The sequence below is a fragment of the Apus apus genome, chromosome 5 (genome assembly GCF_020740795.1).
Source record: "Apus apus isolate bApuApu2 chromosome 5, bApuApu2.pri.cur, whole genome shotgun sequence".
In the NCBI taxonomy this organism is placed as follows: Eukaryota; Metazoa; Chordata; class Aves; order Apodiformes; family Apodidae; genus Apus; species Apus apus.
This window is the reverse complement of record NC_067286.1, coordinates 8,230,869-8,251,822: the sequence shown is the minus strand read 5'-3', so window position 1 is coordinate 8,251,822 and position 20,954 is coordinate 8,230,869. Positions and strand designations below refer to the sequence as shown.

Below are 20,954 nucleotides of genomic sequence, written 5' to 3'. Positions count from 1 at the left end.
GTCTGTCATAGCTACCAAAACATTCATTGCCATATGAAAGAGCAAGAAATACATAGGGGCAGACACATGGAGCAAAGATTCTTCTCACCTATAAAAGGGCATTTGTGCATCATCACGAGAGCCATATGTCAGAGACAGAGAAGTAAGCAGCAAGCTTTTTTCACTGGCAGTACTGAATAACCCAAGCATATTCTATCAACTCCGCTTAACTAGTGCAAAATTGTTTTATACCAACTGTTTCTAGTCCTTTGGTATTGGCAACATGAATGGCTGGTTCTTTCGTATTTAACACTAAAGGTAGATATAGATACTCTGAGCAGAACAAAAGCTACTAAAAGGATAACCTGCCGTACATAACCTTGCAAACAAGATCAGGAAGCCAGTGCCTGCATGGATGACAAAACAAACACAAAAGTAATACAGTCCTTGGAACAATTCATCACAAGTGCCTCAGGAGCAGATTCACAAATGATGCATGTAAGTGCCTCCTAAGTCTTGCAGAAGCTGCCAGCTATGAGAGCTGCCCAACATCTCCTCACCTGAGAAGCCACCAGCCCCTTGAAAAGCAGTGTCATTTCTGTGTTTAAATCACTCCAGTGATCTTCCAGGCTCCCATCTACAACTGTAGGCACCTAAACACCATTGTAACCCTCAACAGTCAGTGCCCTTGTACCTACTGTCTCATTGAAAATTACTGAGCACTGCTCTCTTTAGTACCTTTAAACCTGAGCCATAGGAGATCCTGAGGTATTTTGAGTATTTTTATTTTTTTTTCCTTTGGCAAAAGGCCAAAAAAGGACAAATGTGAGAAGAAACGGGATGTTGTAAAACCTCAGCTTATGGCCCATGAAAGCCTTGTTGTAAATCTTGGTTGCGATACAATCCAAGATCTAAAACACCTAATACCAGGACACAGGGAGTAACACCACAGGTCACCACATCAGTTTGTCATGTCAAGAGAATTACACCGACATTTCAGCAAATTCAAAAAAGGAATTATTTCTTACTGGCATCCTCCCTTTACTCCCTCCTAGCCATGGCAGCACTTTTACAAGCTGTGACCCAGCCACCACGCAGTGATAAACAGGTCATAGCTTCGTTCCAGGAGGCAGCACCTGGGATGAGCATGGGAGAGAAGCTTCCAAGAGCCTTTACCTGCTATTTAATTGTAAGCATTTTCTGCAAGCTCCAACTGGAACATATTGCTATTTTTACAGCAAAGTTTATGTAAATTTCATCTTGTTTTACCACAAAATCTTAAATCACACTTTTTTGTAATGTAAATCACTGATCTGAAAACCACACATCAGAATGCGCCCTCTTTTTTTCTCCCTCCAAAGAAAAGGCTGACCACCAGTGACCTCCATCACCTTTTTATGGATTAACCCATAAATGTGAAACTAGTTAGCAATTTCTGAATACCTCCTCAAAGAAAAAAAAAAAACAAACAAACTTACTTTCAGAAAAATGTTGAGTGTTTAACACTTCATATCTTGAACGCAAGATATCTTGGAAGACAGAACATAAATTTATGTTCTCTAAAAATGTGCGCTGAAGGGCTTTTGTGGGGCTTTTGTCAATAGCACTGTGGGAAAAAAAAAACCTGCTGAAAAGTTTCAATTACGGCCACAGTGATAAACACAGGAGCTACAGCTGCAAGTGAATACTCAGCAGGATAATGCACATGGAATAAAAGAGAACTGTTGCATGTGTAGATGCATTGGTGTAAACAAGACTGTGCTGACAGGATTTTTATTTCAAAGAAAAGCCTGGAGAAATAGGTCGAACCTTTTAAGAGGTAATTTGTATATCTTGGTACCTTCTGTTGGCTGAATGAATCAACAACTGTGTTTATAATGTCTTTCCAATTGCACCTCTAGCAGTTGGTTTCATGGAAGCGGTGGCAGATGTCTGTCAGCATTTTCTGTCCCTAAGCCCAGAAGCAGCTCATGGCTCCCTGCCCAGCACCACAGCAAAACTCCAGTTTGCCTGCCAGGGCCAGGACCCTCCTGCCTCCATAAACCAGGAATTGCTGGGGAAGGCATCCTCCTAGCGTAGTAATCCCAGCTCCACCTTGCCCCTCAGAAGCCCCATCCCTTCTTCTCATCCTGCTCTCCTGTGCCAACAGCTCCCCCTGCTCACACCCCAAGCCCCACAGCCCCAGAATGTACCCTGGAAACACCAACCCTCCCTCCATGTCGGGACAGCAGTTCCCCAGGACAGCTGGCTCCAGCACCCACCTCGGCTGGCTGGCAGCACTGGGCGACAGCCAGCAACAGCAGAGCATCTGTCACCAGCTCCCTTCCATCCAGAGATTTCTGTGAAAGCAGGAAGACCCCGAGACAGCAGACATCTCTGTCTCTGACAAACCTCATGGAAACTGGCCAAAGGATTAAGAAATTAAATTACTGAGGAGGGTTGTACATTTGTCAGTCTTTCAAATGGACTGAGAAAAAAAAAAAAAAAAAGGTAAAATCTCTATTGTTTTAGTTTGTTTCCCTAGGAAAGCAAGCAGAATATTACAAAATGTTAGCTAGTGTTTCTTGCACACTACTTTTCAAATTGAATTGCAAATGGATGCATTTACAAAAATCCCATAGGAGTCAATAACATTTTTGTTACAGATTTCTGCCAGTGCCACCACTTCGTGGAAGATAACCATGCACCAGAGGGCTTGAGGCAGGCTCTGCAGTACATCCCTGGTGGTTTGGATATACCAGGCTTCAGGGTCAGCACTCCCACCCCTTTTCAAAGGGTTTTGTGCCAACAACTAAAAAGCAGAATCCAAACATAACTCAAGAACAAAATGCTACATTTGTTTTGATCACATTAAAGTCAGAAGGAGCTATTAAAAGAAGTTGTAGCAGATGACTGGGTCCTGAAGAACCACAGGCAATAAATACACATGGCAGTTTTGTTTCATAACTTAAGTCCTACTTACTCTTTCTTTGTCTATTCTAATTATTTCTTGATACAGAATTAATGTAGAAATCAAATTAAATGCTCAGGAAGGTGTACCGATCAGCTGGCCTGAAAAAAACAACTATTAAAAACAAGTAGGTAAATAAGTCAATTTAGAAACAGGTAAAAATGTTTCTGCCTGAGTGAATTTACAAAGCTGAAATGGAGACTCGTGATGCCAAGAAAGGAGCAGCCTCTCTGGGTCTTACAGAAGTGTTTGATATTACTGTGCTGGTGACCAGGTCTTCATGGCCCACTGCCTTCAGAGTGCATCCCTGCTTGTAGATGGCACTGAGGGGAAATATGTTCAGCCCTATATTGCCTCTTTCCTGCTAAACATCTGCTATTACAAGATGGCTAACGCTCTAAACTTGTAGAGGGGATATAGCACTGAGAACACACCTTTTGTCTAAACTGAGTTGACCAAAATTAACCTAAAGTGGAGATGAAAAATTGATGGTTTACAGAGATTAACTCGGCAAAAGCAACCATGGGTAGATAAGTAAGTCACAGTAAAATGGACAGGTGCCTTCTCTCCCCTCTGGATTTACAGTGAGAGAATTATCCCATTATAACTGTTTCACAGTAAATATATTAAAAATTGGTTTTCAATATAGCAAGATCTATTAATGTATTGCTAGCTCAGCATTGGTGATGCTTCTCCAGTTCATGAAATTTTGGAAGCAAAATGTGCAATAACATGGATTTTAAAAGCCTGAGTTCACTTAACCTAAATAGTGCTGTCAGTGCAACCAACACTGACGCTAGTTAAAGTAAATTAATTCTTTAAGGCTGATGACATGAGTAAGTGTACATCATTTTATCTCTTAGAGTCTCTGTAATCAGGGGCTGTGCAACAAAGCCCAAGCAGACACCAGAAGCAGTGTAACTAATGCCTTACAGACACTTGCACACCCCAGTAAAGACCATACAATATTTGAAACATGCCAGTGCACTCGACTTAAGGAACAGCAAGTAGGCAGCCAATACAGAAACTACTCACAATACAGAAGCCCCACAAAACTGAATGTGTAACATGTGTGGCACAATTTCCAACATGGAAACACCACAGAAGAGCTGAAATCTCCAGAGTAATCAATGTACCACCAAGCCACAGGCACAGCCTGCTTCTGGGCTGCAGACTGGCTCTGGCCACTGGCACCTGGGTGAGGAGCCCAGGAGGCAGGGACACACTCAGCACAGGCTGGAGGAGGTCAGCCTCCCACAGACAGTGTCTGCATCTGCTGGAGCTTCACCTGGGACTTGCTGGTGCTTTAGCTGGGACTCCATGGTTAGCCTCAGCCCCTGCCTGAGGTTTGCTTGGGCAGCAGGAAGGGTCACTCACACCACATGTTAGCACCACACAAAGCCAGTCAGAGGAGGGAAGTGAGAGCCGCAGGTTTAAATGTGAGGTCCAGTAAAAAACAAAACAAAACCAAAAAAACAGAGAGATGCTACTCTGCAAATTCTGCTTATGCTAATCTCTGTCATTCCAAAATATTGGAAGAATATCTGCTACTTCTTCAAGAAGCCGAAAATCCCCCCTGGTTTCCCAGCTGGGAGAATACGAACCCGTTACAAGTGCTGGCGCAGCCACAGCAGATGCTTATTTAAGTTACCTCATTATCTCTTTTCTTGAATGTGACTGTTTTCTCTAGCAACGACAGCTTAACCAGTGAGCCTAAAAATAGTCCTAAGAACAAGTTTTACCACACAATGGGATACTTACCCATTGGCAAGAACACAAAGTAATCCCTATTATACCCTGTTGACAAAAACATACAGCAGAAAACTCATCTAAATGCCACTCTGTCAGCACTGTCAGTTTATATTTTAAGAACAAAAATTAAAACTCCATTTAACCTACATCTTCCAGATCATATTGCCTCCTTAGTTATAAGAAACCATTTGCATTAAGTAGAAAGTAAATAAATCACATTCTTTGCTCCAAAGTGAGATTATGTTTCCCTTTAAAACATGGAAATTATCAAAGGTGCAGTGGTAATAATCATTAAAAAATAGGTTCCCTAAGGAGACTGGCATCAGCTAAAATGGCAATCCTTCAGTTGTTTACAAGAATAAATGCCAATATTATCATTGAGAGTACTGATCTAACAAAAGTGTTGTAAGTGTTCCTCTAGTGGGAATAACTTACTTCATACGGGAATAGAGAAAAAAAAGACCATTATTTTTCATTATATAATAGCTATCATGGGTTTTTTAACTTTATATATGCTTAAATAGTACTGAAGAGAAAGAATGACATTCTTCTGCTATTAAAAAGCCTGTAAAAGAAGAAGGTGCTCTGTAATTGATAAATATTTGTTTGCAGAAGTACACATTCAGTGCTTAATGGGCAAAACCATGTTATTTCTACCAAGGAATGCTGGAACACCCAGATATATGCATAGATACTGAAAAGGAGGAACTTGCTGCTTGTGGCAGCTTTCACACACACAAATTGACTTACTGTTTTAAGAGCCTGGTAGTGGATGATGGAAGGGAAGAAGTATGCATTTTTGAAGTTAATTGCTCCCAAACTATTTTTCTAGGAAAGCAAAGGAACCAAGAGAGACCACAGACAGACCAAACCTTTTATAAAAAGAGAAACTGCATGAATCAATATACTTGATTGTCTTCACTCTCAAAGTGTATTTGGATTTAAAAACAAAACAAACAAAAAAAGCATGAGTGAGAAAACTCAAAATGCACATCACTGTATTTTTCTCTTCCTTCTAGAAAGTGGAGTCAACAATACCAACACAACAATTGCATGCCACTCCAAACTGAAATAAAGTTCACAGTATTCCTGAAAATGTCATATCCACGTACAGCAGAGGTACAGATGTCTCAGTACATCAGTTTAACTAATGCAGGTAACTTTGTACTCTGGCTAGCAATTATATCTATGGAAACAACCTACCACTTATTTAAGGGGGAAAACCAATTTTCAGAAATAGTTAACTCAAACATCACGCTACAGTTATTTAGCTTCCAGATTATTGCTTACGGTGTTTTATTTTCATTGTCCTGGTCACTGAAGGGCTCAACAGATTAGCAGTTCAACTTGTTTGGTCAACTTAAAATTGCAACCTCAATTTGTTTAAGCATGAGCTTCAGGAGAGCATCAGTGTCATCCTATATATTTAATGCCCTCCGTAACAGTTTTGCCTTTTTCCTTGGTCATTACTGTACTATGAACAGGCACAACCCCCCCCCTTCTGAAAACACCTCTCACAGATGTATCTCTATAAACTATAGAGACATATATCTCTATAAACTCTATAAATTTCACAAGAGAAACAGCCCATAACCTCAGTCCCAACTCACAGATCAGAGACACAGTCCACAGCCCCTGAGATCCCTGGGATTCCTCCTATTGCTTCCCTAGGTGAGCATGACCAGGCCAGATCTGAAAGCTGGGATTCCCATGGCTAGACCTAAGTAGTCATGGAAATACCCAAATAGTTTAAACAACAATCAATAATTTAATCAACATCAATACAGTGAATTTAGGCTGGCTACAATGATGTTAAGAATTTTTCTGTGTGTTCACAAGTGGACAGCACTAATGTCAGCAATAATTGCCTAGAAAGAAAAACTTAGAATCAAATTAGCAGCTAAATAACTGTAGAAATTATCTAGAGAGATTTCTTTGATTGGACAGTTGTAATAGTAGCTACAGAAAATTATCCTGCATATATGCTGCATAATATGCTACATTATTTTAGCCTACAGTTAACATTGCTGAAAACAAATCAGGTTCCAAGAATATGTTCCTGTAAGGTTATTTCTTTGGGGTGATTTTAATTATCTGCATTACACTGAAAATACTGGACATATTAAAATAGCTGATAAACTTTGAATATTCCATACTTTATTATCTCAGTCCTGTTCTCGTTATCTGCTACTTTTATTCTTCACAGGTTTTTGAAATGAGCTGTTGACTTTTCAACAAAATGCACACTGCCCAGCTAGCTGATCTAACAGGGATCAGCATTCTGCAGCATGCTGAAGGACTGTAGTCTAATTTCAGCTAAACATTATACATGCTTGCCTTTGAGCATTCAAATAGTTTCATTAATTGCAGTGGCTGGCTTGGGGCCTTTTAGAGGACAAAAAGGAGATCAATATTAAAATGTCATTTCAGCCTCTTACCTAGGACACCCAGACCCATGCTGCAAGAAGAAAGAAGCCAACCTCCCCATGAAAGGAAAGCAAACCAGCAGAAATCTCACCCATGTGAAAACCAGTGGTAGAGTTTCCACGGGCTCCACCTGGGCCAGGATCTTCACCAGTGTATTTCCAGCTCCCAAACAAACGATAGCAAGAAACACAGGTCAGACTCTACCTAAAACAACCCTAATGCCCCAACTCTTCAGGTGCATTTGAGGAATAAAGTCTTAGCAGTGTTCACCCAGTGTCCCATTACCTCTGCCTGAAATACCTACCAAGAAAGAGTATCAAAGTTTGCAACAGGAAAGATGATGCTTGTCCTCTTTACCTAGTCCCTAATCCTCTCCTCTCTTAAACTCATTCCTTTGCACAGCTTCCAGCACTTGGCTTGATAAATTGATCTCAGGTTTCAGCAGCAGCCTGAGCCCTGGTTGTGTTCAGAGCCACCAGGGACACACAGACACACGGTGACGTCCAGGTCTCTTCATGGTTGTTCATGAAGCAGAAGGCACGAAGCCCTCAGAAGTGGCCCCTACACCCAAGTACTGTGTAATTTTCCAGGAGCTTCTTTTCCATACATCTAGTTTATATTCTTTTAGTGCTAGTAATTCAAATTTTGGCCATTCTATTTGTCTACACAGGCACACAGGAAAGGCCATCCAGAACCCAACAGGATTTGTCTGGTCTCCGTCAGTCAGTGCAGCCAGAAACTACCAAAGAGTGTCCCAGACCTACATTTTGGGGTTTCTTGAAGTGCTGCCTTTGTGGCAGCAAATCCTACAGCTAGAGGAAGTGTCAAGCACCATTGACTGGTTTCGAATTACACTTTTTTTTTCTTCCTCAATTGCCGATTGTCCCCTTATTCTTAGCACTAGGAGACAAAGCAAACAAAGAACACTATTTCTCTTTGTTCTACAATATTGTGACATTTCAACAGGATAAATGGGAACTGTCGAATAGAGATTTTGATATTGCTAGTGATGATCGACTGGATTAGCAGAGAAAGAATTGATTAATGATGAACAAAAAGAGGACGGAATAATTAATGCCCGGGAATTAATTTTTACAGACAATGAATCACTTTAGATTACTCTCATATTTCTATCAGACTACAAATCTCATCTAATATTCTTAGATTTCAATGAGACATTTGACTTTATATCTCACATTTTGATTAATAAAATATAAAATGAATATGGTGCATATGCAAGGGATTTAAAATTATTAAATTGAGCAGCAATGCTTCTAATAGACTCCCAGGGGGACTGAATCTCAGCCTTGCACTCAGCATTTTTATCAGTAAACTGGAGAAAGTCAAAACTATCTCTGATAAAAGTTCTCAGATGAGGACTGGGAAGGTGATGCACAATGAAGCAGGCAGGCCGTTGAAGTCAAGTATCCGATCACACATCTGGAAATAAAGACTACAGACAAATTTCACAAGATAACAGTGTCTACAGAGGAGAACAATGATGAAGGATTATTTCTACTGAGCAGATTGCAGCTTCCACAAGTAGGAGAAGCATTGTAGCTTCAGGGGTAATTAATCCTGCTTCTTTCAATTATACCAAAGTCTACAGAGTAGATTTATCCTAAAAAAAAATAAATAAATCTTGGAGGCAGAGGTGGAATCAGATCAATGGGAACTCCTACAGGAGTAACATTGAATTCAAATCTTACATGTGGTGAGATCAGCACTAAAACAAACAAACAAACAAAATTACATTACATCTGACACTGATGCTGATGCCTGTTTCTGATGAACCAGGAATACCAGAGCAGCTCTGGAGGCTGAAGTTCCAGAGGGACATCAGACTGGAAAGACTTCAAAGAGGACTCACAAGAATGATGAAAGATGTGGAAAATATGCCTTCAATTGAGCTATCTGAGAACTCAAAGCAAAAGGCATGATTCAATCACAGAGTTTGAGTAGACATGCATGGAAAAGAGACTTCAGAGCTCTTCAGTCTGGTAAGTAGGGTGGCTAGAAAACATAGTGGGACAGATTCAGTTTTGAAACTATATACATTTCCAAAACTTACATAAATGCCCTTCACTACTAATTGTGATGAACTGTCCAGCCCCTGAAAAATTTTCATTAGGATCACATGGTCTTTCAAAGGGTACCCAGAGCTGCCACATCTGCATCAGTCACTAAAGCAAAGAGAAATTCTGTGGGACATTTTATGCAGAAGACGAAATTATCATTAGTTAATCTTTCGTGACCTAAACACCTAGAAATCTTTTACCAATACAGTTTTCTCCATGTTTGGTACTCCTCCTTATGGCTGATCACTACCCTTCTCCAACGTGCACTGTTCTGTGGATGTGAGACTAGGGGATGTGCTGCATGTGCTCAGGAACAGCTGGATGGTTGGAACAGCAGCTGGTCAACAAGTTTTTTGGATATGGTTTCTCAGTAAAACATAAAGGTGTCTCAGAGCTCTTGGCAGATGGCAATCTGGTAAAATACCTTTTGAAAATAACTCAATAATTTCATATCAATCATGTGACAGGACTCCATAGGCTTTTTACAGGTGTTGCATTAGCCAAAGAAAATAAAAAAACGTGAGGTGTAGAAAAGAAGCAGTTTTTCAATAGCAGAAGAGCCACAAAGTACCCCATAAAATGTCTAACAATGTTCCCAATTGTCTAGCGAAAGGCGACTGCCTGTAACCAATTTAGAGCCCAAGTTCTAATTCTCCAGTAAGTCAAACTTTTGGTTTTAAATACCAATTAATTTTGGATACCAAACCTTGCATGGGGAAATATCTTGATAAATTCAGCAGGTCGCAGCTTTGAAAACATCTCTGCTACTAATCACTCCAAGCAAAAGCTAGGCAATTTCAAGTATATCTATGGACTGTCAGTCAACAATGGACAGCTTTTCCAAAACTATTTTATGTGAATATCTAATCAGCAGCTACACCCAGTACAAATAAATAAATAAATAAATAGTTTGAGACTTTCAGAGTCGATGAGTATCAAGAAATTCAGACAAACCCAGCTGAGAATACTGGACTGCTACAACAATCAAGCCCACATTGGTCTTAGAATCAGTCATCAAAGATGTTTTTTTTTAAAATTTTTAAGCATTTTTTAAATTACTATATCATGGAAGAATATCCTACATAAAACCAACAACATCAGTTTTAAGGAATTCTTAAAACTACCCCTAAAAATTTCATCTTAAAGACCTTACATTGAAGACATACTGCAATGATTGAAAACTGTAAATATGCATTCCCTTTCTTAACTAGCCATGACCCCTATAAAAATCCAATTTTTTTAATCACTGGTACATCCATCTGCCAAAGCTACTCATCAAAGAAAAGTACACAGAGAAAGAACTGGGCAAGTCTGTAATAGTTTCTTTTAAAACAGTTTTTCAGAACTTCAGTAATGAAAAATATCATTCACAATCTAAGTAATTTTTATTATTTTCAAAACAAAGAACAATTATTTGGTAACATACTGTTCCCAAGGACAAACTTCATTTTTTCAACTCTTACCATTTTTACATTGGTTGCCAATGCATTTTGCTGGCCTCTTGTTATTTCATTTCAGATTTACCATGGAGAACTAATACAACTTTGTTTCCCATTCCTTTGGAATTATTTTTTTGACATTTTAATTTCCATGCATTTAAATGTTTAGTCTTTATTTTGACTTGTTAACACTTAAAAAATCCTGTCTCCTATCATTGTGAGTTACACACAATTATGTAAGAACCTTCTTGTGTTATCCTAGCTAGTAGCTATATCAGGTCCAATTTACAAAATCCATACCTCTCAAACAAAGGACAATTATTAATTTAAAGACTTTATACTTACTTTTCAGCAAAAGACACTGCAGTGAGATCATACCACTAAACAGTAAAGCAATACAGGAGAGGTCTGTTGCTTTTTTATTACCTGGTATACAGATGGATTTTAATTTATATCAGCTTCCTTCAGGAATTCTTATCAGCACCCATCTGCATGAGTACTTAGGAAAACACATGATCAGCATGTATATTGTGTACAAAGACTTTCCAAGAGGGCAATCAAAATCAATTTTTAGTCATAATAAGAAAAACACACACAAAGGTAATTCAGGAGAAAATTCAAAAGAAAACCTGCTGCTGCTTCCCCAGCTGAGGCATCAAACCTGATGATAATACTTGAAAATCGGAGAATATGCCCAGAACACTCATGTTCTGTGTTTATGGTCTTGCACAGCTTTTCCTCTGATTTCTGTGATGTATTCTTCTTCTTCAAAATCAGTAGGATTCAACTGGGGTACTCCCCTTAAAAGACCCACACTGGTATATTGCTAACAGGTGATAAAACTATAGACAACGTATTGCAGATAATTTCAGATCTACAGCAATGTGCAGACTGGCCCATTCTTAACATTCACCCTTCAGATATTTATAGATATTAATAAGGTCCCCTCTCAGTCTTCTCTTCTCAAGACTAAACAGCCCCATATCTCTCAGCTTTTCCTCATATGACAGATGTTCCACCCCTTTAATCATCCTTGTAGCCCTCCCTTGGACTCCTTCCAGCATATCCCTGTTCCTCTTGAACTGGGGAGCCCAGAACTGGACACAATACTCCAGATGTGGTCTTACTTGGGCAGAGCAGATGGGGAGAAGAACCTCCCTTGACCTGCTGGTCACACTGTTCTTAATACATCCCAAGATACTATTGGCTCTCTTGGCCACAAGGGCACATTGCTGCACGATCTGTGTTCAAAGATGCACTTCAGCCACCTATTGGCATCCTATCTCCATTCCAGACTTTAAGAACATTACTGGCTTTTCTTCTTCTGACAACAGCTACAAGATGGAGATGTTCCCTTTATATCCTTCTGTGTGTATGTAGGATTGCCAGCAAAACCTCAGTTCAAAGCCTGGACTTTGCTCTTATTTGCTTCTTTTTCAATTCAGGTTCTTTTGACACAGACCTTTTCAAATCTAAAACTATTGAAAGTTATCTTTAAGGAGGGAGAAGGGAAGACCTTGGTGTTTTTTTCAGAACTCTCTTGATAAACTCTGAAGATTAATTTTTTTGATCTAAAAATCTTTGCTGTGGATCCTTGTTTTTCATGTATTTGAGTTTTAGGCAGGGTATGAAGAGAAAAAGCGAGGTATAACTAGGCAGTTTATGGGTGTGAGGGTTCAGGCTTCACTAACATTTGAAAGAGAGAAAGATCACAGCAGTTGCCCTTCTGCTCAACTCCTCCTGGAGCTGCCAACCTAACCTCAAACTGTGAATGAAGAAGACAGAGGGATCACAGATGAGACCATTAACTGTAAAAACAAAAATAAGCCTTTCCTATCCAATAGGGCTGTGATTCAGCAATGACTACAGAAGTCTCAAACCCCCTGGTGACAAGGGCCACAAAGTGAAGCTGTTTGTCTGAACAGTGGGTAAAAGACGATTTAGCCCAGCGTGAGCCCAGAGGCAGTAGGACCTCACTGTCTCAGAGGAGGCTGAAGAGAACAGAGGTGTATCACCCAGGCTACAGTGCTGGAAGTTCCTCATCTCTGGTCCTTCATAGAGCTGTGCTCTCCCCTTCCCAAAGGCAGTCTCTGAACAAGCACCTCTCTCACCCAGGCAGGTATAGAGCTGTCTGCTGTGCTCTGTCCCAACCTATTTTACCTGTATTTCTTTCTTCTTCTTCTTCTTTTGGTAGGAAAACTCCAATACACCGTCAACTCAAGCACACAAGTGTTGTATACTTGTTGTATACAATCAAGACTTGTATACAGTATTGATTTTTTTAAACTAATTTCCAGGAGACATGGTTGCCCTTTCTTCAAGATTCTGACCCTTAATACTCAAGAGGCAATCGCAGGCACAAAGACCAACTGTGCCAAGAATATTACAGCTACATCAGCAGCAAACTGCTCTGTGTGAGATGTACAGAAATTGTTTTTCCTGCATCCCGTACTTCCTCTAGCTAAACACCTTCATTGGGAATGGTTTTCTGTGGGGTGTTTTAGCTGAGAAATGTCCAAAGCCCGTGTGTGTTACCCCACCTTGCTAGTAGGAAGGCAGTGACTTGCCCGTGGCCCTCAGGATTAGCAGTAAAATGCAGATTAGTTCAGTTAAGTACTGTAGTTCCTTTTTGAACTCAGCACAAGGGAGTTAAAACAGTAGAAAACCACTGAAATGCTCTTTTTTTAAAATGAAATGTTGACATGTTTGGACATCAAAGCCTAAATTCATATGCAAATATAATCAGTATTTACTGCAGCAGAAACAACCATTCCCATATGAATAAGAAAATGCCATAAACAGAAAATTACTCACAGTACCCCTCCTCTTGTTCGTCAGCCTGACCTCAAGCAAGTGTAAAAGGTTCCAGAAAATAGTGCAGCTGAAGATGAGGAGGATGCAACATACCCAATACACTACTGGATGACTGAACACAACTGAAAATAAGATTTAAAAGTTCTTCTCTAACCACAGGTCTCAAACAGCAGTCAGCATTCCTTACAGGCAAAACATAAGGATGCCCTTCAACCTCATCTGACATACCAGTTGTTTATCTACAGAGAACAATTTCATTTGAGTTGTTTCAGTGCATATGAATTTAAAGTATCCTGTATCTAGTTCTTTATTATCAGCTAACGTGGCGAATAACTCAGATCCAGGAAGGCAGTGGCAGAAGGTAAGTCATGACTGGGGGATCTATACCAAGTGTACCCATCAAATCCTCAAATCCTCCTAAAGAAGCATCTTTTTGCATGCTCCCCGTGGCCTCATCTTTCAGCCCATGCTGTAGATTGTTTTGTTTTGAGTAAAATGAGTCAGAATTTGAAGTTTTCACTATTTCTTCACAGATACCTCAGATATCTGCATGCATCTTGTTCTGCTGAGATAATCAGACAGATCATTAACAGAGCAAAGTGACCAACCTGTTGCTGATTTGCTAAAATGCTGGATTACTAATTCTGAAGAACAGCCACAGGAGGTCTGGAGTGCCTATCTCTATGTCCTCACCCATTTCCTCAACGTGGAACTGGATCCAGGAAAGGACTTGCAGCCCTCGCCTCTGCAGCAACTCCTTTGGCAGTATGAACACCAACCCACAGGCTTCCAGATGTGCCAATTCTGGTGCTTCTTGCAGAGTTTCAGGAGCTGAGAGGCGCTGAGCCAGTGCTCAGGTAGCTGCCATCCATTGAGAGCTACAGTCCGTAGGAGGTGGGACTGGCAATTTAGCAGCTGGCACGGAGCACTCTCCAAGCTGTTCAGTCAAAGCTCCAGCTGTGAGGAGCAGCCACAGGGCGGGAGGTTTCGTTACTGGTTTTGAAATCATTATTAATTAAGGTGAGATCTCACTGTGCCAGCGTTCAGCAAATGCAGGAAGAAACGGATCTTTCCCTGACAAGTTTATAATTCAAACAGGCTACACAAGCAAAACTTTGTTTCTTGAAAGTTTATTTCCCCAGGGCCCCTCAAGGCAGCCTCTCTGATCAGTTGATTAAGCTCATGGGCAACACAACTGTGAACAACATGCCTTTTCCTCAAACAATATTCCCAAGTGTATTTACCAACTGAAAGATGGTCCACCAAGATCAGATCTGCTTTCAATAGCTGCCTTTCCAAGTGTGGGAAACAATCCACAGCCTCTCTCTTCTTCCCACAAGGACAATGGTCATCCACAGTTCATGTCTCTTTCTCGTGCTGGGGGCACCAGAGCTGGACACAGTATTCTAGGTGAGGTCTCACCAGGGCAGAGTAGAGGGGCAGAATCACCTCTCTCCATCTGCTGGCCACGCTTCTTTTGATACAGCCCAGGATGGAGTTGGCCTTCTGGGCTGCAACTGCACATTGGTGGCTTGTGTCCAGCTTTTGATCCACTAGTACCCCCAGGTCCTTTTCCACAGGGCTGCTCTCAAGTGTGACCTCCCCCAGCCTGCATTCATATCTTGGGTTACCTGGGCCCAGGTGCAGGACCCTGCACTTAGCCTTGTTGAACCTCATGGGGTTCACTTGGGCCCACTTCTCTAGCTTGTCCAGGTCTCTCTGGATGGCATCCCGTCCCTCTGGCATATCTAGTGTACCACCCAGCTTGGTGTCATCAGCAAACTTGCTGAGAATGCTCTCAGTGCCACTGTCAATACCGTTAATAAAGATACTAAACAACAGTGGGCCCAGCACTGACCCCTGAGGGACACCACTTGTCACTGTTTTCCATCTGGACTTAGAGCCATTGACCACTACCCTCTGGACACGACCATCCAGCCAGTTCCTTATCCACCGAACAGTCCACCCATCAAACCCATATCTCTCCAATTCAGTGAGAAGGATGTTGTGGGGGACTTGCAGAAGTCCAGATAGATGACATCCAGAGCTTTTCCCTGGTCAACCGATGTAGTCACTTCGTTGTAGAAAGCCACTGGGTTGGCCAGGCAGGATTTGCCCCTGGTAAAGCCATGCTGGCTGTCCTGGATCACCTCCTTGTTCTCCACATGCCTTAGCATGTCTTGTAGGAGGATCTGTTCCATGATCTTCCCAGGCTCAGAGGTGAGGCTGATAGGTCGGTAATTCCCAGGGTCCTCCTTTCTACCCTTTTTAAATATGGGCATAACGTGTCCTTTCTTCCAGTCACCAGGGACTTCACCTGACTGCCATGACTTTTCAAATTCCATGGATAGTGGTTTGGCAGCTACATCCACCAACTCCTTCAGGACTCTGGGATGTATCTCATCAGGTCCCATGGACTTGTGTATCTTCAGGTTCCTCAGATGGTCACGAACCTTATCTTCACTTACAGTGAGGAGGACTTTGTCTCTCTGGTCTGCATCTTGTGGGCCACCAACATGAGAGTTGTGAGGAGAGGGGCTGCCAGTGAAGACTGAGGCAAAAAAGTAGTTGAGAACCTCAGCCTTCTCCTCATCTGCAGTTAACTTTCTTAGATAAAACTAATACTCTTGATTGAAAATCTGGCTCTACTATGTGTTTTGCCCCTGACTTCAATGGGACACAGTATCTCCTGTGCCCTGTCTCACTGGAAGACAGTTTGAAGTTGATCAGTATCTGAATTATGCACCTTAGCTATCATAACTACTGATAAACACTGTATAGGACTAATAAAGTTTTATTTGCCATTTCAGCTGTAATGCTCAAAGTGATTAATTACAACAGATTACGTTAACTACCTTAACATAACTACCTGACCATCTAAAATTCCCAGGCAACACCCACTGGTGACAGTATTTTCCACTGTGTGTGCTGTGCATACTATTATTATGTGCTTTGGCTTGGCACTATTGTAGCTTCTCTGATTATTTTTTCAGCTGGAAGCTATGAGATTCCTCCAGATACCTTTTTTAACTCTTATTAGATTTCCCCACTTAAAAGTGAAATAATGGCTGTGTCATAAAGACATTACAGACCACAATGGCAGAAACAGAATATTCTTTTCATTCTACTCTTGAATCTAGTGATGGAGTGTGAAGAGGTGTCTTGTTGCATTGCCAGAAATACCTCAGCTTTTCAAATTTAGCTCGGAGAGGCTGGCTACCTCCAAGCAAAGATCCATTTCATCATTTAGATGTGGCACGAGAGTTCATGTGAAATCCAGACTGAATTGGCAAGCACAGGTAAAAAAAACAGCCATTCCTCTGATCATGGGTCAATTTCTCTTATAGAATCCTCTGATCATGGGTCAATTTATCTTACAGAAATAAATCAAACCACAGTATTTACATGTTCAGAACAAGTAATGAAGTATGAGGCACTGTTCCACCAACCTACAACCTGCAAATGAGAAATCTTACCATATTATGGCTATAAAACTGACATCAGTTGTATATGATCACTGTTAACAGCTTCAAAATGTGGATCCACGTCCCTACTCGTTTCTTATATCCATGGGATTAATCTAGCCATATATCAATGTTAGGTTCTTTCAATTACTTTAGCACAGCCTTGGAATGGTATTTGGCATCTCTACCTGGCACATACAATAACTGCTAGCAACAGTAATAATTTCTGCATTGAGGTCAGTGAGTATCGACTGCTCTAAGTCCAGAGAGTGCAGAATGCTGCCTGACTCCAGAAGTCAAGAGAAACGGGAATAATATAACCCAGAAATTTTTTGAGCCCTCAGCATCTGAGATGCAGCACTCAGCTCTCAGCAGAGCTTGCCCTCTCCTAACCCTTCCTCATCTTCCCCTCCTCCCCGCCACACATCCAGAATCCCTAGAAATGATGCTTCGGTTTAACAAAAGCCTCTCTGCCCGTCCCTCTTTCCCTGCAAGGAACAAGACCTAATCCAACCAGCCTGTCCCATAGGAAAAGCTGGTATTCGTGCCTTAGCCAGGAAGACCAAGGAGCTGATTGCAGCGCAGGCTGCCCGCAGGAAAAGGCAGAAAACCCGAGCATCCCCTTTCCACAGATGAGTGTGTGCGAAGAGCGGGTAAAAAAAGGATGCCGGAGACAATGAAGAAGAGCCTGGCTATTTCCCACTGACAGTGTGACACGGCACGGGCTCGATTTCACGTTCTCAACCTCTCGCCTTTGCAAGCCCGGCTCAGACGCACAGCAGACCCCCTGCCACTGCAGCAGGTGAGGCTGTTCCGCAGGCGGCGGCAACTTCCCGCAGGGAAGCCCGAGCGGCCCCGCAGAGCCGCCCTGCCCACGCGAACGGCGCTTTCTCCGCGGGCAGGGCGGTGACAGCCGCGCTCCGTGACCGCGCTGCTCCCGCGCTGCTCCGCGCTGCTCCCGCGCTGCTCCCCGCCGCCGGGCCGCCCCCCTCCCGCGCCCCGCGGCCGCTCCGCGCTCCTTACCCGGCTCGGCGCGGGCGCTCGGCAGGAGAGCGACGATCACCCCCAGCAGCGCGACGGCCCCGGCCAGGCCCGCTCCGCAAGCCGGCGGGGCTCTCAGCGCGGGGCGCGCCCCGCTCCGCCCGCCGCCCGCCGCCCGCCGCCACATCCCCGCGCCTGGCACAGCCCCGCGGCGGCTCAGCGGGCAGCGCTGCCCATCGCCCCGCCGGGCCCTAGAGCAGCGGCCGTGCGGGGAGGCGGCGGCGAGGCGGGGGGCCCCGCATGCTGCCAGCCGCTCGCCGCGGCCCCGCAGCGCGGAGCCGGTTAAGCCCTCAGCGGCGTCGCGGCCCCTCCGGCTCGGATGGGAGCTTCATCCACAAAGCGCTCACGTCGCCGCCAGTCCCGGCCCCGCTCCCCGCCCTCCGAGCGCGGGGAGGCGGGGAGCGGAGGCGGCGCTGCCGGGGCCGCGGGGACCCCCCTCCGCAGCCCCGCGGGGCGCCCGGCCCCCCGCACCCGCCAGCTCCGCCCCGGGCGCTGTGCGGAGCGGGCAGCTCCGCGGAGCGGCTGCCGCAAGCAGGGGCGGAGAAGGTGGTGGGGAAAAGCCTCCCTGCTCTGTACCTGCCAGGGCAGGTTGAGTGCCGGGCCAGCTCTCGGCTCCGATCCCTTCCCGAGTTTTTTTAAGCAATCGTGCCCACCATCTTTTAGGTGTAAATGAAGCTGCACCTCCTCACAGTGATCCTGGGACCTGGTAAGACTGGAAGTCCTTCTCTGCTCACCTCAGGAGCCCTTTATTCCCCGTTGATGTATCTGTGAGTCTCCGGGCCAGGACATCTCCAAAGATATCCCTCGTTACCTGAGGTGCCAGAGAGCAGCCCAAGCTCTGCCACAGCCCAGAGCACCACTGGCAGCATCTCTGCAAGTGCAGAAACAGTGTCTGGAGTGAGCTGGGGCTGAGCAAACGGGCATCTACATTGTCAGCCAGCCAGTGTGTAAACACAGGAAAGGTCTTCTCCTTTCACCCTTCTCCTGCACTCGCTCCCTGGGTCACCCTCTCCCTGCCCCTGACCACACTCAGACCTCCAGGGAGAAAGGAGAACTTCAAAGGACAGATTCTGACCTCTGCGACGCTTCACGGTACACCAGGAGACAAAGGAACACATAAAACGTGTTGTGGATGTCAGAGGAGATGAGCCCCAGCAAGAGGCGGCAGAAACTGCCTGTCACAGCCAGACCAAACATCATGGCAAGTCATTTAGTGTAATTAGTATTTCCAGCAGAGGTGATCTGAAATCTTTATTCTAATGCCATTCTCTTTCCTGGCACTGCTTCCTTGAGTTCTTTTAGTTCCCAGATCATGTCTGTGGGCAAACAGATGGTGATGGTGGGAGGAGTAAAGCGAAGGTGGGCTCAGGACAGAACGTGCTGCGGGACCCCAAGAGCTGATGCTGAAAGGGCACAGTGTTGCTTACGTGTGGGAAAGTTGTCCCAGTTGTCCCAGCCTCCCAGTAGTTCCAGCAGAAAGCAAGAACTCATCTTTCTAATAAATTCTTTCAAGTCAAGGTTGAGCTACAGCAAACCCCAGCACAAGCTATAGCCCTAGCTTTACTATCCAGCTACTCACAGCATCCTCAAAGTCCTCATCACCCATAATTACATATTTATCTGACTAGTTCAGCACACTCGGAATGTCACCAATATAATTACTCAGTCAATAATAACTCCCATTTGTGCCGTTTTACTCCCTTTTTTCCTCAAATCACTAATTCATTCTATGCAAAATTAGCTTTCACATGATGACTGCTAATGATTATTCACAGAGAAAAGATGGCAGTTGTATGATTATGATAGTAAAATGGATAGCTTACTCATCACTCCGGTCATTTAGGGCCAACTCATTTAGTGCAGGGCCCTCTGCTGGTGCCTTTCACCATCTTTAGGGAATCCTGTGTAAAACCCATCTCATTATTTTTTTTTTTTCAGGTTTTGTCATAACACAATCTTTGTATAATATCCATCAATAGGTTAATTTTGACTGTACTTTTTGCTGATCCAGCTCTTAAGCATTATAGTAATCTCTTTATTTGCCAATATACAGTATATATGTGTGTGCATATTTTGTTTATAACACAAATACATTTTTTCCTAGCAGAATTAGCTGTTATTTCAAAGGATTATTAAAATACATATTTTCCAGAATGGTGACTGAATAGGATATCTTACAGCTAATGAAAAATCATTAAAGATTTACCAAGTAACTACAATTAACTACTCCCTAAACTTAACTTTCTCAAACCTGTTTGACTTCATTTTCCAGAAAGGTAATTTCCATCTGTGGGGTGGTATCTGTGCATCCAAACACGGTGTCAAAATCTGCTTTCCTACATATGTGTTCTCCTAGAGTGTGCACATGCTCTGTATATTCAGTATCAGGTACTTGGTATTAGGTACTTTTTTTGCAAGCTGAACACGTGTTCTGCCCATGTATTCCCTTCCATGGTTCCACACATGGAACAGGGAGTTAGAGTGTACATATGTGCTTGTAACCTGGTTTCCTCTAGAAACTAGTCCAGATTCTGGAAACAATGTCTAATTATGGATAAAGAATCGAGATGTGCCATGCCTTGCCAATGAAGATCTACTCCAATTGGCTAAGGAGAATTTTTTAATTGAGTATTTCTCCTTAGGGACCAGTATGCCTCCAACTGGGAAAGAGTACTGCTCTCCCAGGCTACATAACAATAAACCATAGATACTGAGACCAAAATTCATGTTTGCTTGGGTTCTTTGTATGACCTTGGTAGAAAGGATGAATAAAAACTAGATCCAAAATTGCCTTGCTTGCAGTAGACCCACCACAACCATTTTGAGTCTTGCTGGTCTTTATGAAGGAACCCATAGATGAGCATCTCCTCCATAGATGAGAAGAGGCTGGTGGCCATGAAGTGACCTCTCTGTGAGGCAAGTAGCAGGCCCAGGTCTCTCTCTTTACAACGGAACATTTTTTATTTTTCATTTTGACAAAAAAACAAGGTCAAGCTTATTAACATCTCAG

At 43.1% G+C, this 20,954-nt stretch overlaps 1 protein-coding gene across 1 annotated transcript in view; it reads right to left on the bottom strand.

Annotated features, from left to right (window-relative positions):
- KIAA1549L (KIAA1549 like) overlaps positions 1-17,955 on the bottom strand; it is a 126,514-nt gene extending 108,559 nt beyond the window's left edge. The window contains exon 1 of the mRNA XM_051622078.1: positions 17,927-17,955. The gene's annotated coding sequence lies outside the window, so the exon portion shown is untranslated. The remainder of the gene's footprint in view (positions 1-17,926) is intronic.
- Between the last annotated feature and the right edge of the window lie 2,999 nt (positions 17,956-20,954).